General features: G+C 41.2%; 1 protein-coding gene across 3 annotated transcripts in view; it reads right to left on the bottom strand.

Annotated features, from left to right (window-relative positions):
* KATNBL1 (katanin regulatory subunit B1 like 1) overlaps positions 1 to 8,675 on the bottom strand; it is a 37,619-nt gene extending 28,944 nt beyond the window's left edge. The window contains exons 1-2 of one of the 3 annotated variants that reach the window (XM_080809009.1): positions 8,534 to 8,667; positions 1,729 to 1,947 (exon numbers count right to left, since the gene is read on the bottom strand). The gene's annotated coding sequence lies outside the window, so the exon portion shown is untranslated. Of the gene's footprint in view, positions 1 to 1,728; positions 1,948 to 8,533 lie in introns of all 3 variants that reach the window. The other 2 variants (XM_080809008.1, XM_080809010.1) reach the window with 2 other exon arrangements.
* Positions 8,676 to 17,336: the final 8,661 nt, after the last annotated feature.

Genomic DNA, 17,336 nt, shown 5'->3' with positions numbered 1-17,336 from the left:
ACTTGTGCCTAATTTTGAAGTCGGTGGGGGGGACAACAACAAAGGGGAGTATACCCTAACACCTTAAAAGAAAGGGTAGTCTACCCTTTGAGAATTAAATCAAAAGAAGATGATGCTAGGGTCCTTTTATAACAATAGTTTTTAATCCTTCTTATACTCCAACACTTGCAAGGATTACCACATATCCCTATCCATTACAGTGGTTTGTTACCACCATGTCCCCTGGGCTGAAATCAGAATATATGTTGAAATTTGAAAATGTCCTCTTCTCTTAGGGAACACCCTTTTCCAGCATATGAATCACACACTGCCTTAATGAGGTATAATGAAACCCGGTCTAAAACTTAACTGTAACCAAATTAAACATATTGACCTCATTAAAAAAAAATGCCCCTCTCAATGTTTCCCCTCAACTCTGAACTCGTATCACCAACTGCCTGTGAGTAGCTCCATGTGGATGTCAGTTCCACAGTCAATAATTCTTGAACTTAAGATACTGAAAATAGAACCCTTAATATCCACCCTCTCAAATCTGATCCTTTCAACTGTTCCTAATTCAGTAAATAGAACCACCATCCTCCCAGTTGCTGAAAGCTCCAAAGGATTCATTCTTATTTTCTCTTTTCATAAATTCCCTATCTCCAACCCACTGATTCTGCCTTTTTAATGTATTCCCAAACTATTCATTTCTCTCCATTTCTGTTACCACCATCCTAGACCAAACTACCATCATTTCTCTTTTGGACTATATCGGTTTCCTCCTAAATCCTCTAGCCACACTGGACTTCTATCCTTCAACATGCCAAGTTCATTTCCATTTTGTGGCCAAACCATTCCATCTGCTTAAACATTCCTCCTATATACTCCCAGGGCTTCTACCTCTCAGCTCAGATGTTACCCACCCAAGAGCATTTCCCTGACCACCCAATCAAGAATAACCCCAACCTTAACTCCATTCTCTATACCAGTACCTTGTATTTCCCCCCCCCCCCAATAGCAAAGATCAGTATCTGAAATTAGCTTGCTTATTTGCTAATTGTTCATGTCCTCCCATAGACTGTGAGCTCCAATGACAGCAGAAATCATGTTCACTGCATCTAAAAAAGTGCTTGGCACATAACAGATGCTTAATAAACAGCTGATGAATGAAGGAACCTATCTAAAGAAAGACAAAGTCAACCCTGAAAGATAATGGTCAGCTGGGAGTGAGAATTCACAAAATAGTTAAAAATGTCAGTGGGATGCCTGGGTGGCTCAGTGGGTTAAAGCCTCTGCCCTCGGCTCGGGTCATGGTCCCAGGGTCCTGGGATCAAGCCCAGCGTCAGGCTCTCTGCTCAGCAGGGAGCCTGCTTCACCCTTCCTCTCTCTGCCTGCCTCTCTGCCTACCTGTGATCTCTATCTGTCAAATAAATAAATAAAATATTTTTTAAAAAAATGTCAGTGGGAGAGTATCTAACTGTGGTAAAAATTAAAACTGTGCCATATTTCAATTCTCCTTTCACACATATGGTAAGTTTATACTTGCCCATCATCTTGAAGTTAGGTATGGTCATATGACTTGCTCTTGCCACTGAAATATAAACAGAAGCCTTTGAGAGCCACTTTGTGTGATTCACTACTATCACCATCCCTCTATTGTGGCAACTAGCAACAGGACAGAGATTAAGGTTCCATCTGTCCACATTCCTTAGCAAGGATAACATAGAGCAGAGCCTCCAGAGAACTCACATGTAAGATGAATCAAGGAGAAATAAACTTTGTTATTTGAAGCCACTGAGATTTGGGGATTGTTATTGCAAAATAACACAGGCCATCCAGACTGAGAAACCATCCAAACAATGTTGTGGGCTACAGAATAATGGAGTCAGTCTCACTAAGTAGTCAACTGATGCCACTGAATATACATAAGTAATTTCCTTCTGATTATTACTCAGTTTCCAAATAGATCTGCCAACAAGAAGAGAAAAAATTGTTTACATGGAGGTTATGAGTTATTGTCCCTTATGCTATTTTTCAGTAAATATTCCCCAAATAATGAATGCCACCCTATAAAGGCATACTTACCAGTCTTTCCTTACCCGGAAACAGGTGAGAATAACTGCACTTTTTGTTTACTATCTACAGCAACTATTCAATAATTAAATAGTTACTGAGTTCAGATCATTGTGGAGGAAACAAACTAGGAAAGTAGATTGGATAAAATGCAAAAGTCCCTGGATACTGGGTCAGGAACCTGAACTTTAATTTTATAGACAAAATACACTTACTGAGCAGCTTTTTTTTTTTTTTTAACTGAGCAGCTTTTTATAGAAATTATATGATTAAAAACTATTCTTGGGGCACCTGACTGGCTCAGTCAGTCAAGTAGGAGGATCTTCATCTCAGGGTTGTGAGTTTGAGCCCCACATTAGGTGTAGAGATTACTTAAGTAAACTTGTTTTAATTTAAAAAAAACTATTCTTGAAGATTATTTTATATGGCAGTTATAGAAATAGGATGACTGGAACAGGAATCCCAAGAGTACTAGTTTCCAACAGCTGTGCCATGAATCCTCCATAGACCAAAGGCCAAATTTTAATCAATCTCTATGATTTATTTTGGCTACAACACTAAACATATTGTTAATGATGGTACTAAGTGGTATAGGAAATAAGCAAGGCCTAAGTTTTTTTTTTTTTTAAGATTTTATTTATTTTGGGGCACCTGGGTGGCTTAGTTGGGTTCAAGCCTCTGCCTTTGGCTCAGGTCATGATCCCAGGGTCCTGGGATTGAGCCCCGCATCAGGCTCTCTGCTCAGCAGAGGCTGAGGCTCTCTGCTGGCCTCTCTGCCTACTTGTGATCTCCATCAAATAAATAAATAAAATCTTAGAAAAAGATTTTATTTATTTGAGAGAGGGTGTGTGTGTGTGTGTGTGTGTGTGTAGAGGGAGAGGCAGTAGCTGATGCCCCGCTGAACAGAGAGCTAGATGAGGCTGAAGGCAGATGCTTAATGATCTGAGCCATTCAAAAGGCCCAGTAAGGCCCAGATTTTTGCAAATAAGAGTAAAAGGCACACTCAAAAGTCAAGGTAGCACTAAAGTAAGACCTGGTAATGGACAAAACTGTATTCTAAGTATGAGGGGCAATCAGGGCAGTAATTACTACAGAGTTCTGAAAGGCAACCAAGTGAGCAACGGATGCTTTACTATCACTTGGGAGGTATTTTTATATTATAGAAATGACTGGGTTATCAAGTAGGGTTGTATTCGGACTTCTTTCAAACTACTCAGAGCATCTGTGCAGTACTCCAACAAGCTTGTCTTTCCTCAACAACAATCCATTCCTTTCATTCAACAAATATTAAGTACATGTTACAGGCTAATTACCATTCTTGGCACTGAGAAAACATGAGTGAACAAAACAATGATCCCTGCCCTACTGCAACTTATATGCTAGTGGCAGTTAAATTCCATTCTAAAATTTCTCCCCCAATCCTATTACATGGGAGTAGTTTTTACAAATGCCATTGGAAGATATCATCTGATTAAATGCATGCTAAGATGTGAAAGACTAATAGTCTCACCAGAGATAATTACCCTTGAAAAGTAAATACTTCACAGATTCACAGACTCTTAGAGCTGGGAAGGACCTTGAAGATAATCTCAATTTACAAATGAGATTAAGAGATCTGCCCAAGAACACTCAGTTACCAGTAGGAGAGCAAAACCTGGAACTGCGAGTTCCAGTGTTAGTGTCTTTTCCATGTAATACCACACGCCTGTTTTAAGATTATACCAGTGAGAAGAAGAGATGCTAGAATGGGGATTCATGATTCATACATAGGTGATACGTTTCTGGATGACTGTTCAAGGCAAAAAGAATTTCAGGCAGTGTATAAACTTGAAAGAGAGGTGGTTATAGGGGAAGCAAACTGGGGGTACATTTCAGAAGACTCTTTCCCCCATCTCTATCCTTATAATGTCCCCAAAACAAAGAGAGGAAATACAAAATTTCTCCAAAGTTAATACATACTAGAGAAGATACCTGGACATGAGCACGAAGTAGTAAACACAGCATTTGAATCTAGCAAAGTCAAACTGTAACTTATCCAAGTTGAAAGTGTACGTTCCCAGTAAAGGTACCATTTGTATTCAGTTTAAGGTGTTTTTTTTCTTTTTAAAATTACTTTCCTAAATACATTTTTCAGAAAGTACCAAATTAACTGATACGGGTCATGAGTATAATGACTGATAAAACAGTAAAGATTGATAAAACCAGGGTGATGTTATTATGAGGGACTAGGCAAGCATTTTTAAAGATAATTCCTCTTCCTCCAGAATGGTTACACTCACCTCTTGCTTATAAACTGTACCAATTTATACATTTGAAAACCCAAACTCTCCCTTTAATCTCTCAAAGATTCATGAACAACCAACATGAGCCTTATTCAGTATTCTAATAGAAACTTATTTTATTTTTATTTTTTTAAGATTTTATTTATTTATTGGACAGAGATCACAAGTAGGCAGAGAGACAGGCAGAGAGAGAGAGAGAGAGGAGGAAACAGGCTCCCTGCTGAGCAGAGAGCCCTTTGCGGGGCTCGATCCCAGGACCCCGGGATCATGACCTGAGCAGAAGGCAGAGGCTTTAACCCACTGAGCCACCCAGGCGCCCCTAGAAACTGTATTTTAAAAAAACTTTCAAGACAAGAGAAAAATAAGACATGCTAAGAATTGAAAAAATCCAAATAAATAAATAAATAAATAAAATTTAAAAATAAAAAAATAAAAAAAGAATTGAGAAATCAGCTTTGTACCACCCCCCCCCCAAAAAAGAAGACCAAAGAAAGATTATTGATTTTAAGAATTTTATGAAAAGGGGTGCCTGGGTGGCTCAGTGGGTTAAGCCTCTACCTTCAGCTCAGGTCATGATCTCAGGGTCCTGGGATGGAGCCCCGCAACAGGCTCTCTGGTCAGCAGGGAGCCTGCTTCCCCTCCTCTCTCTCTGCCCGCCTCTCTGCCTACTTGTGATCTCTATCAAATAAATAAATAAAATCTCAAAAAAAAAAAAAGTTTTATGAAGAAGAAAAAGTTTTAGGAAGAATATAAACTGGCAGGAACAAGGATCCTCATTAAAATCTTATTATGGGTGTCTGTAATGGCAGTTTCCATACGTAAGATGGAAATTACTATGAGAAACCCACCTCAAAAAATTATTATGAGACTTCCAATTTATTTCTGTAGCTCCGCCATTCTTTCAGCTTCTGAGGCTTAAAACCTTGAAGATACCATAGACTTTTGCCCCTATTGTTTTCTATAGTTAGTCAGTCACCATATTCTGTATCTTGCTCAAAATGTCTCTTTTGAATAAAGCAAAATTTCCAATTTCAAAAGTTCACACACAAAACAAGGCCTGCGACCATTAAAAAGAGCATTTTTCAAGCAATGGGAAATAATCATAGGACATTCTGATTTAAAAAAAAAAAAAGGAGGGGCGCCTGGGTGGCTCAGTGGGTTAAAGCCTCTGCCTTCAGCTCAGGTCATGATCTCAGGGTCCTGGGATCTAGGCCAGCTTTGAGCTCTCTGCTCAGCAGGGAGCCTACGGAGCCTACTTCCTCCTCCGTCTCTGCCTGCCTCTCTGCCTACTTGTGATCTCTGTCTGTCAAATAAATAAATAACATCTTTAAAAAAAAAAAAAGGCAAAACAATACAAACCCATAGGGGGAAAATGTATAATCCTAGTTTTACAGAAAGGAAAATAATTATCAGCATAAAAATTTTTTGAAAAAAACCACCACATGAAAATGTTAAAACAGTTGTTTTTTTTCTGCTCGGGGTGGGGGTGGGAGGTTATAAGTACTTTTAAATTTTTTCACACTCTACATTTCCAAAATTTCCTACAATAAACATGCATTATTTTCAAATTCAGAAAAAAATGTTATTTAAATAATTGTCTCCTTTTACCATTACATGTCATTCTCACTGCCCTCATCCTATTTCCTTAGTCTCCCCTCCTCCCAGGACTCCAACAACAGCCACCTTCTTGAGGTTTCTGAGCCAGCTTCCCCCAGCTTTAACATTACTTGTACTCATGCTCCTAACATTCATCATTCATACTTAAATAAAACACATGGAAGCAGAGGCTGGCCATAGAAACAATCAACTCACAACAGGATTTCTCAACCTTACTACCACGGACATTTGAGGTAATTATTTCTCAAGGAGCGGCTGTCTCATCGCAAGATGTTTAGCAGCAGCTTTCCTGGCCTCTATCCGCTAGATGCTAGAAGCACCTCCCCCAATTCTAGTCATGACACCGCCACATGTCCCTTGAGGGACAAAAACTGTCGTCCCCAGTTGAGAGCCACTGATTTAAAAGTTTTAAACTTGCAAAACCATCTGTGTATATACACATATGTCAAACCTAAACTTCTTTCCCATATGTGTCATATACAATTATACTTATTCTCAGTCCTACCCACATAATCTCATTTTTCTCAAAAGGAACTTTCCAAATAGATCAGGTACACTGTTCCCTAGAAAAATCATTTCATTTCACTTCCAAGTCTCTGAACACACTGTTTCCTCACTAAAATTCCTCGTTCATGCTTCTATTCAATGCCCTACATCCATCCTTTAGTTGTTCTTTGCAGAAGCATTACTGTTCAGCCCATATACCCTCTGCACTAAACAACAGTATTTTATATTGCTGTTGTTAATCTCATATCCCAAACTAAGGTCTGTTGCCCTAGCACATTTCTTTTGCATAAACAATTGCACCTAACACTGCTGGGCATAGAGACAATCAAAAGCTTGATAACTGATGAATGAAATTTAAATTCTCTGCTGTAAATCACTGTAAACTCCTGATTTCTTATGATATGATTTTGCTTTGAACCTTTATTTCTTGTCATGGAGCTAGAAGTATAATTATTCCAAGTACAGAGTAATCACTCAATAGTTTGAGTGAAACAGACTTAGAACAAAAACAATATATAATGGTATATTTTAAGGAATATATAGGTTTCAAACTGTTCTCTACACTTTGAAGAAATGATACAAAGGAATTAAAACTACAACACAAACATGAACTTTATGAACTCCATTTATCTTAAAATATCTAGCAGAATTTCTGCTCAGTGCACAAAACTTAAGTATGGTCAACAAGAGCAGAGAACTGAATTTAATAGTGTGTGAATGTATATATACACAAACACACTTCACATATATTATATCCCCAGTTGAAGAAGTAAATAAAGAGCTCTGTAAACTAAAAAGACACACATGTAAAGAATGCAGTTAAAGAAGCATAGTTAAGGGGCACCTGGGTGGCTCTGTAGGTTAAAGCCTCTGCCTTCCGCTCAGGTCATGATCTCAGGGTCCTGGGATGGAGCCCCACATCCGGCTCTCTGAGCCTGCTTCCTCCCTCTCTCTGTCTGCCTCTCTGCCTACTTGTGATCTCTGTCTGTCAAATAAATAAATAAATAAATAATCTTTAAAAAAAAAAAAAAGCATAGTTAAAAGCATGAAGCCAGCCTGCTTGGGTCCCAAATATATTAGCTGTGTATCCTTGTACGAGTTACTCAACTTCTCTGTGTCTCAGTTTCCTCCTTGTCGAAAAGGGGATAATTGTATCAGTCCCAAAGTAAAGCTCTCAAACAGTGCTTAGCATATAGAAGTCCCAAAAGAAATATTTACCATTGTTATTATTACAATGGTAGCTATTAGCCAAGTAAAAGCCTCAATGTGTAACGTTCTGATTCAAGTATGAAGCAGGTTCAAACAAAACAGAATAAACCACTGACACAAGCTTAAGCTATTAGGTCGTCTAAGTTCTCAGAATTTTTGCTAGTGCTAAACTGATTACTACACAACTAATATTTGTTCCAGTTTTTTTTTTCTTTTAATCTGTAAAGAAACTGACATAGACACCTCTGTTTTCAAGGAACTTTACAAGCCACAAAAAAACAACTGAACTCTTTGTTATCTCCATATTTAAGCCAATTTAAAAGCGTGGTAAAATCCGAGGTACTGTTACAGAACAACTTTTCAGAAAATACAATGAGGTTTTTAAAGTTGCAGTCAGCAATTCTTATGCAGTTATGTCAAGTTTTTGTCCTGCTAAACAAAAGGTTATCTGTCAGGGAACTAACGACCCGGCAGAAAATAAGGAAATACCAACAAGGCCCGGCCTAGGCGGCTCGGGAAAACAGGTCCTCAAACAGATCGCCGCAGACGCGTACCGTCCTTCCCCTCCCCGGCGTGCAGAAGTCGGCCCCACCCGCAGATAAATTAAGTGACAGCTGGCCGCGTCCCCGCCTCTCCCGACCCGGACCCCAGCCGCCCGGATGCTCCACGCCGCAGCCGGGCAGGGGCTCCAGCTCCAAGGCCGCGGCCTGGCCGCCCCGCCCCCGCCCCCGGCTGCCGGGCTCGGACGAGCGGAGGCCGCCGTGGGGCCTCAGGTGGGCCCAGGGCGCGTCCGGGCGCGACGAGACGCACGGCCTCCGCAGGGCAGCTGCGGGAGCCGGGCTTGCAGAAGCCCGGCCGTCACTTACCGGCGCCTCATGGTAGCGCGGCGCCTCAGCCCAGCCCCGGCACTAACCAACTGCGCCCGGTAGCCCAGGAGGTCCCTCGGCTCCCAGGCCGAGCCCCACTCTGAGCCATTCAAACGCAGCCGCGCGCGCAGCCCGCCGGGATACCTTCCCGGGGGGGAGGGGGGAAGTGGGGGAGGTCTGGCCGACCCCGCCCAACGTTGGCTCCGCCTAACGCTGGCTCCGCCCTCCTCGGATCTCGCAGGATCAGAGGGAGGGGGAACAGGACGCGTGGCCGTCGTGCCCCCTGGTGGCCACAGGCGCGCGCGGTAGTCTTGCAATGGGGCGGCAAGTAGTGACACTCCAGGAACTGACGGTGGACAAGGGGCAAAGAATGACCCTGAGCTATTAACAGTCTGGTGAGGGAGACCATGCTTTAAGTGTTGTCCCAGGAGATGAAACAATCTGCTTTAAAAGTATGGTGCGGAGGGAGTTGTATTCATTCAGTCCCATTTAAATGTACTAAGGCAAAGTATTTAAAGTCATGGACCCTAGAGCTATGTGACCTTGGGCAAGTCACATAAATTCCTGTGTGCCTTGGTTTGCCCATCTGTAAAATGGAGATTATAATAGTATCTGCCTCACAGGTATGAGGATTAAATGAATTCATACATATAAAATGCTTAGAGGAATGTGTCTGGTATATGGCAAGCACTATATCTTTTGTTAGCTATTATGCTTCAGTTCCTATATGCGTCAGACTCTATGTTAGACTCTGAAGAACACAAGAAATATGTATGATGCAAACCCTATCCTCAGGAAGCAAGCTCAAGCTCTTTGGTGTGGGAAACACTGGAATATGAGGTGAGGGTTGAGTCTGTCCCTCACCTACTTTGAGTCACTGAGGAAAATTCTCTTCATCATAGTAGAGGCAGAGCGTACCCATCTTCAAAGGTAAACCACTGGTCAAGGTTAACCAAATTGTGACAGGAGCAAGATTGTCTCTGCTAGGCCTCTCGCCCCTTGCAGAAGCCAATCAAGTGGTTCATTTTTTTTTTTAAAGTGGTTCATTTTTGATGAAACATTTCCTTTCTGCAATTACTACATTCCTTGACTCGCTTTTTTTAGCCTCTTTTTTTCTGAACTCTGCAGGGCTTGCCTAAGCAATGGGTTGCTTATGTTTGGTTCAACAGTATCTTTGAGGGCCTACCATGTGCCAGGCTGACACTGTACCAGTTGCCATGGATAGCCTGGAGGAGCTCCTGGTGGCTTGGACAAACAGGAAAAGAGATCATTCCAATACACTGTGGTGAGTGCGATGATATACTAAATGTTGTATATACTAAATTAGTATGTATATTAGTATATAAATACTAAATTAGTATATAATAAATGTTGTGGGAGTTAAGGGCAATGGGAGGCGTGGTAGACAAACTAATCAGAACTAAGATGTCATTAGATGATAACAAACAATAGATTTTTCTTCTCTGGTAACTTAATGCAAAAAATTAAGTAAAGATGAAGATTTGGGTCACTACTTGAGGTTGGTGGGAGAAATCTTTTAAGATATATTTTGCGTAAGCGATGCCTTTGAGAGCCAAGCACAAGCAGGCACATGCCTATGTGTGGGGCCACACCTGTAATAGGTGGGACTATTGAGAGACTCCAGCAGGGTGCATGAAGGAAGGGAGCAGGAACCCTAGGTTCTAGGGCTGTGCAACACAGAACATTCCTTGAGTATGACTTCTACTAAGTAGGTGTGCTCTGTTAAAGAAAATAAAAATTCAACACACATGGGTGAAGTCACTTTTTATCAAGCTATTTCTTCATCAGTCTCATCATAAACAGGAATTTCCTGATGACCCACAAAAGGCATCGTGTGGGGCCCTCATCAGAAGAGGACGAAGAGTGTAAGACACAGTACTTTACCTCAAGGGAGGCTGGTTGATGAGAGAAGAAAATAACGGAGTCCTAGAACTCCAAAGAATCTGCTGTGTTAACATAGAAGGATCTCAGCTAAAACAAGACCTCAGGTGGTTTGAGGCCAGAGGAGTATCCCGATATTCGCCTTTCTAGAGCTTCTCAGGGCACAGTCTCACAGGCAGTTCATCCCTAGACTCTGGATTTAAGGTTATACCAGCGATGAGCAGCCCTGACCCATAGATCTCATGTGGCTGCCAAGTGTCAACATAACTTAAGGTGAAAATAAAGAAATTTACCTTTGTATTGCTATGTTTGAAATATATAACATTTTAGGGGCGCCTGGGTGGCTCAGTGGGTTAAGCCTCTGCCTTCTGCTCAGGTCATGATCTCAGGGTCCTGGGATCCAGCTCCGCATCGGGCTCTCTGCTCAGCGGGGAGCCTGCTTCTCCCTCTCTCTCTCTCTGCCTGCCTCTCTGCCTACTTCTGATCTCTCTCTGTCAAATAAATAAATAAAATCTTAAAAAAAATATATATATATACTATTTTAGTGATGAGAATTCAGGTCAGTTTCCTTCATTGACACTTTTTAGTCGATCAAAATTGAATTTTTTTCCCTTGGAGCCCAATCAATTTTTTTTTCTCTTATAGATAAAAAAATGATTTAAGAAAAAAAAAAGAGGGGCACCTGTCTGGTTCAGTTGGTAGAGCATGCAACTCTTGATCTCACGTTTGTGAGTTCAATTCCCACACTGAGTGTAGAGATTACTTTAAAAAAATTATATATATATATATATATATATACATATATATATATATATATATAAAGTGCAGCCCATACATATTTTTATTATCCCTCCACCCATCCTTGTCCCTGCTTGCCCTCACCTTGAGCGGTCTTCAAGGGAATTTACTCCCTTGACTATTCCCTCATTCCTTCATTCTGAATACCTTCTCTTCCTTGCATGTAAATGAACTGAAGGCTCAGGCAGCCTTTCTGCCCCCACCCCATCTGCCTTTCTTAGGGGTATGAACGTCATTCAGGGTGTATAGAGTGACACTGACCATAAACACCCATATGAAAAAAGAACTCTCATGCAAAGTCTTATGCCTCCTTCTAACCCATTGGGGAGGATCGTGGGGGAAGATTTAAACCAGGTCTGAGAGGCTGGACAGGATTTTGACAAGCAGGGTGCTCTGGACATTTTGGGGGCAGGGGAGGGAGTGCAAAGTAAATTCTAGGACCACTGTCTCTCCCTATCTGAGTGAGGGAGGTGGCTCTGCAGAGTATTGAGAGCAACGACTGAAAAGGTACGCAGTCACTTGACAGGTTGTGAAGATCTGGAATGATCAAGTAAAGGTTTTTGGGAAAGAAAAAAATCACTAGAAACCCTTAAAAGTCTATTACACATGCATAAGCACTATTTCCATTTGAATATGGGCTTTTTTCTGGTATTTTACTATGCAAATGTAGCTGTATCTAAGAACAGAAATGAGATTATATCCTACTTACAACTTTGTAAACTGCTTTTTTATGAGAAATATCATATTACATAAGCCAAACTATGCCAATTAATATAAAAGTACATAGTAAAAATGGCAGTTAAGGGGCGCCTGGGTGGCCCAGTGGGTTAAGCCTCTGCCTTGGGCTCAGGTCATGATCTCAGGGTCCTGGCTTTCTGCTCAGTGGGGAGCCTGCTTCCCCCTCTCTTTTCCTGCCTCTCTGCCTATTTGTGATCTCTCCCTTTGTCAAATAAGTAAATAAAAATCTTTAAAAAAAATGGCAGTTAAAAAAAGGCATAGGCATTGAGGGAGAAAGTGATGAAGTTAAATCAGTACTTTAGAAGGATTGATCTGTCACCGAGTTGCAAGATGGCTAGTGGGATGGAGGGAAGACTGATGGCAAAAATGTTAGGTATGAAAGTGTTGTAGTTCAGAGGCTCAGGAAGCTACAGCTTTTACTGTGGTGTGTGTCATTCTCATCAATGCAGACTGATGCCAGGTCTGATAAAGGACAGTGCTTGAAAAGACCTAAAAAAAAAAAAAAAAAAAAAAGACCTAAATAAAAGACAGCAACAGCTCATCCATTCCTTAAGGAACTGCATCCACTGCTCAGCCTCAGAGTCTTTGGAAAAATTCCAGGCACTTGACTTTGGTAGTCAAAGTGGGGAAGTGGGGAAGTCAGTCCTTTTTTTTCTGCTCCTCCCTTGCCCACCTTCCTGTGTAGACTGTAGAAGGAAGGAATGGTATTAGGGAACATTTCAGGTAAGGCCGTGGCAGTGGAATTTAGCAAATCTTACTTGTAGTTTACCAGATTCAGGATTATTTCAATCACCACCACAGTACTGATGCCCTTGATGGTGTAGAAGCAGCCTGGTTTTTTGTGGGGGAAGGGGAGTTGGAGGGTGGGAGTGGTGGAGATGGTTGATTGGGAGGGGATCCTCCTGTTAAGACAGTTTCTGAGGCAGCTCTCTGTTACACCTCTACAGATGGAAAGCAGGTGACGATATTCACTATTTATAGATTTTCAAATCTGCATCCCAGGAGACCATTCCCCCCCTTCTCCCAGCAGATTTCCTGCAATCAGGGTACACTCATCAAGTAGAAGACGGTAGGGAGCAGCGTGTTAGAGTGGAAAGAACACTAGTTTTGGAGCCAAGCTCATCTCTTTCAGAAGCCTGGATCACTGCTTTTGGGCCCTTTCTACTTCATTTTTACCTGAGCTGCGCAGTGGGGATAATAACATTCTCCTTCTAAGGGTTGTTTGGGAAGTAGGGTAACCTTGGTAAAACACGTCAATAGACTCTAGTGCAGTGATCTCTCTACAACCCTCCCCCCCCCTTTACCTGTTCAGTGATTTTTCTGAGAGAATGCAGTATGTATGGTTGGGTGCTGCCTTGGAAAGCAGAGCCCTGGAATGATACCAGCTTTAGGAGGGGGGCCAGTGGTGGGAAGACAGACTCACTGTGGTGCTGACGGCCTGGTACGCAGTACATGGCATCTGAACCCTATGACCGTACGCAACACAAACCCAGCCGTGCTGTTGCTTAGGGGATTCACGACTACTGGGGCCTCATAACAAACAGGCCTCATGGAGAGGAGTTCAAGGGCTGGGGGCAGGCAGGAAAGCAATGAAATGGGCAGGACAGCAATTATAAGAATAAAGAAAATGTCTATGGAAAAGAGACTTGGAAGAGCAAAGCAGATCCCAGCCTCAAGAGATGGGCTCAAGTTCCTACTCCAAATTAGCTATGTTCTTCACAACACCGGTTCTGTAAGATGTTGATAGATTGAAAAAAAGGAGGAAAAAAGAAAAAGGAAAAAAAAAGGCTTCCTTGGCCACAAAGTTTGGTAACTTTGGATTAAACAAATATTAAGCAAATACTTATTTACTGTAGTACTTCTCAGTCTTTAAAATACCAACATCATTTGTAAATCTCTAAAAGAAAGGTGTATACAGTGTTGCCCAAACATACCCAAACTGTGAATCCTTTAAAGGGGAGAAAACAAATATTGTAAAGAATGACTCCCATCTAAAAAGAGTAGCAGGACTAGCATGGGCCCTGGGGGATGGGGTGTGGCTCCACCTGTGGGCTGGGTAGAGAGGAGTGTGGAAGTTGGGTGGGTGCCTCATGACTGGTCAGGGCTGGATGACAGCTATAGAGCCTGAACATCTGGCTAGAGCTATAGAAGACGAATTAAAAAAAAAAAAAAAAACTGAAATAAAGAATAAGCCATAGCTTTTTTTCTTTGCCTTTTTAAAAAGTGAAAACATGGCAGGGTACCTGGGTGGCTCCGTCAGTTGTTAAGCGCCTGACTTCGACTGGGGTCACTTGGGGTGGTCTCTTGGTTACTTTGGCTTGGTCTCTTGGGGTTTTGGGGTGGAATCCTGCGTGGGGCTCCATGCTCAGCGGGGAGTCTGTTTGAGAATCTCTCCCTCTGCCCCTCCACCCCACTCGTGCTTGCTCTTTCTCTCTCAAATAAATAAATAAAAATCTTAAAAAAAAATAACAAAACTATGGCTCTTCATGAAACAGCATGTTATAAAACAGTATGCTAAGTAAGCCTAAATATAAATCAAGAAAGTCTGGAAGAGTCTAAATCAAAATGTCCATGGGGAAAATTTTTTTTTTTTTTGCATGCTACAGTTTGTCATCTTTTTTTTACTGAACTGTATTTTCCATTTTATATAATAAATGTCCTTCTTTCGTAATTACTTTGTAAAAATCACTTTACTAAATGAACCAATCATAAGCAATTAGGATATTGAACAAAAATTTTGTGCAAATTTTTGAAAATTTAGAGTTTAATTTGTAGTTTTGGTGATATTATTCTATTACTTGTTTTTTGTGTGTGTGTTTTTTTTTCCACTTAAGCTAACCCTGGTTAGCTTGAGTCATTTGAATGGACCCCTTTCAGAAAGAAACATCCTTTTCCTACAGCTGTTGTAATGAAGTATCAGAATCTTGGTGGCTTAAAACAACAGAAATATAGTCATTCTCAGTTCTGGAGGCCAGAAGACCAAAATCAAGGCATTGCAGGGACATGGTCTCTCTGCTGGCTCTAGGAACGCTTCCTGCCCTCTTCCTAGCTTCTTATGACTCTGGAAGTCATTGGCTTATAGCTGCATCACTCCCATCTCTGTCTCCATTACCACATGGACTTATTCCCTGTGCATCTGTGCATCTACCTCTTTTCTTATGAGGACACCGGTCATTGGATTTAGGGCCCACAATCATCCAAAATGACCTCACCTTTCTAACTATATCTGCAAAGACCCTATTTTCAAATAAAGTCACATTCTGGGTTTCTATCTAGATGGATGTCAATTTTGAGGGACATTATTCAATTTACTACAGAAATAATTTAGTCCACAAACCCTTCAAAGTATAAATTGCACATTTTGCCTCTTTGAATTTATCAATGTTTTAACCGTATAACCTCTCTGGTAAGCAATCCTAATTACAGGACTCTCCTATAGAACCGTGTTCACAAGTTCCCTAGGGATGTTCACAGCAACATTTTTTGTAATGGTGACAAATGGAAACAACCTAAATGTCCATCGAGTAGGGACTGGTTAGCTAAATTATCATACATCCATGCCATATATACTGTATAGCCTTTAAAGGGAGGGAAAACTGAAGGGGAAGAAATCAGAGAGGGAGACAAACCATAAGAGACTCTGGACTCCAGGAACCAAACTGAGGGTTATAGAAGGGAGGGGTTGGAGGGATGGGGTAACAGGGTGATGGGTATTAAGGAGGGCACGTGTTGTCATGAGCACTGGCTGTTATACGCAACTAATGAATTGTTGAAAACTACATCAAAAATTAATGATGTACTATATACTGGCTAATTGAACATAATAATAAAAAAAAGGAAAAAAACCAGACAGATATAGAAGGCATCCAAGATAGAGTAAAAAAAAATTAAGTGAACAGGGTTTAGTGTGTTTCTATTTATACTATAAGTTCCTACAAATTAAACAACCCTACATTTATGTTTATGTTTTAAGGGATAACTTTGTCTTTCAAATACCAAAAGGTACTTACCGTTCTTCAATTTTTCTGAATCCCACTTCACCCTTGTTATTAGTCTGCTCAGACTGCCATAACAAAATACCATAGATTGGTGGCTTAAACAACAGAAATTTATTTTCTCACTGTTTTGGAGGCTTACAAAGTCTGAGATCAAGGTGCTTGCTGATTCAGTTGCTCATGAGAGCTCTCTTCAGTCCATGTGGTCCGCACAGGTGAACAGCCACCTTCTCATTGTATCCTCACGTCAGTAGAGTGAGATAGTGAGCACTCCGGAGTCTTCTTTAAGACAGTATTCCTATTAAGCAAGCCCCACCTTCATGACCTCATCTAACCCTAATCATCTCCCAAGGCCCAAGCTCCGAATGTTATCACACTGGGGGTTAGGACTTCAACATCTATGATTTGGAGGAACACAATCAGTCCACAACAATCTTCCTTCCAAAAAAATCGGGCCATAAAGCAATGCTTATACCTGAACCAATAGAGACTTTTAAATATTAGCACATAGGGGGCACCTGGGTGGCTCAGTCATTTGGGCGTCTTACTCTTGGTTTCGGCTCAGGTGGTGATCTCAATGTCCTGAGATGGAGCCCAGTGCTCAGTGTTGTCTGCTTGTCTCTCTCTCCTCTCCCTCCGCTCCTCCCCTGCCCCACTCGCTTGCTTGCTCATGCTCTCTCTCTGGAATAAATAAAATCTTTTTAAAAAATTAGCACACAAGAAAAGTTACCATAAAAGACCTGAATTGGTCATTCAGACACCTGATGTGGAGACAGTTTAGCTCACTTCCAAGATAGCTGAAATTAATCATCAAAATGAATCCAGAGTAACCAAGCTTGAAGAAACATGCTAGGCCATCAGCAATGTATCATTATGACTCATGCCATGGTTGTCATTCTTATCCTTTAATAAGATCTGTGGGAATGGCAGTCCTCCCAGTTTCCTAAGCAAGTGCTGGAGGGATGTGCTATAATGGGAACTTGTTAAAATGGGAATTGCACAACAGCTCTCCTGAAATGAAAAAAAGGTAATTGCTAAGGGAAGAATGGTATTACTAACCAACGTTTTCTTCCAGCACTGTCTAGTTCATGTCACTGCTGACAGGGGCATTTCATGACACTGCAGAGCCGTAAACCAGAAATTAAAAAAAAAAAAAAAAAAGTAATCCGCATAGAAATGATGCAGAAACCCAGCAATAACTAGGAAGGTAATATTACAAAAAAAAAAAAAATCCCAAACTTGTTTTTTCACTGAAGGGGTTTTAAATTTCAAACAGACAAAATGGAGGGGAAATGTTTCCTCTCATTAAGACTCTTACTGACAAAAAATAAATTGCATCTTGAATAAAGTAGTTTAAGGTGGTCCTTTGC

The sequence above is a fragment of the Martes martes genome (genome assembly GCF_963455335.1).
Source record: "Martes martes genome assembly, chromosome: 7".
Taxonomy (NCBI): Eukaryota; Metazoa; Chordata; class Mammalia; order Carnivora; family Mustelidae; genus Martes; species Martes martes.
This window is presented reverse-complemented; position numbering and strand designations above follow the sequence as displayed.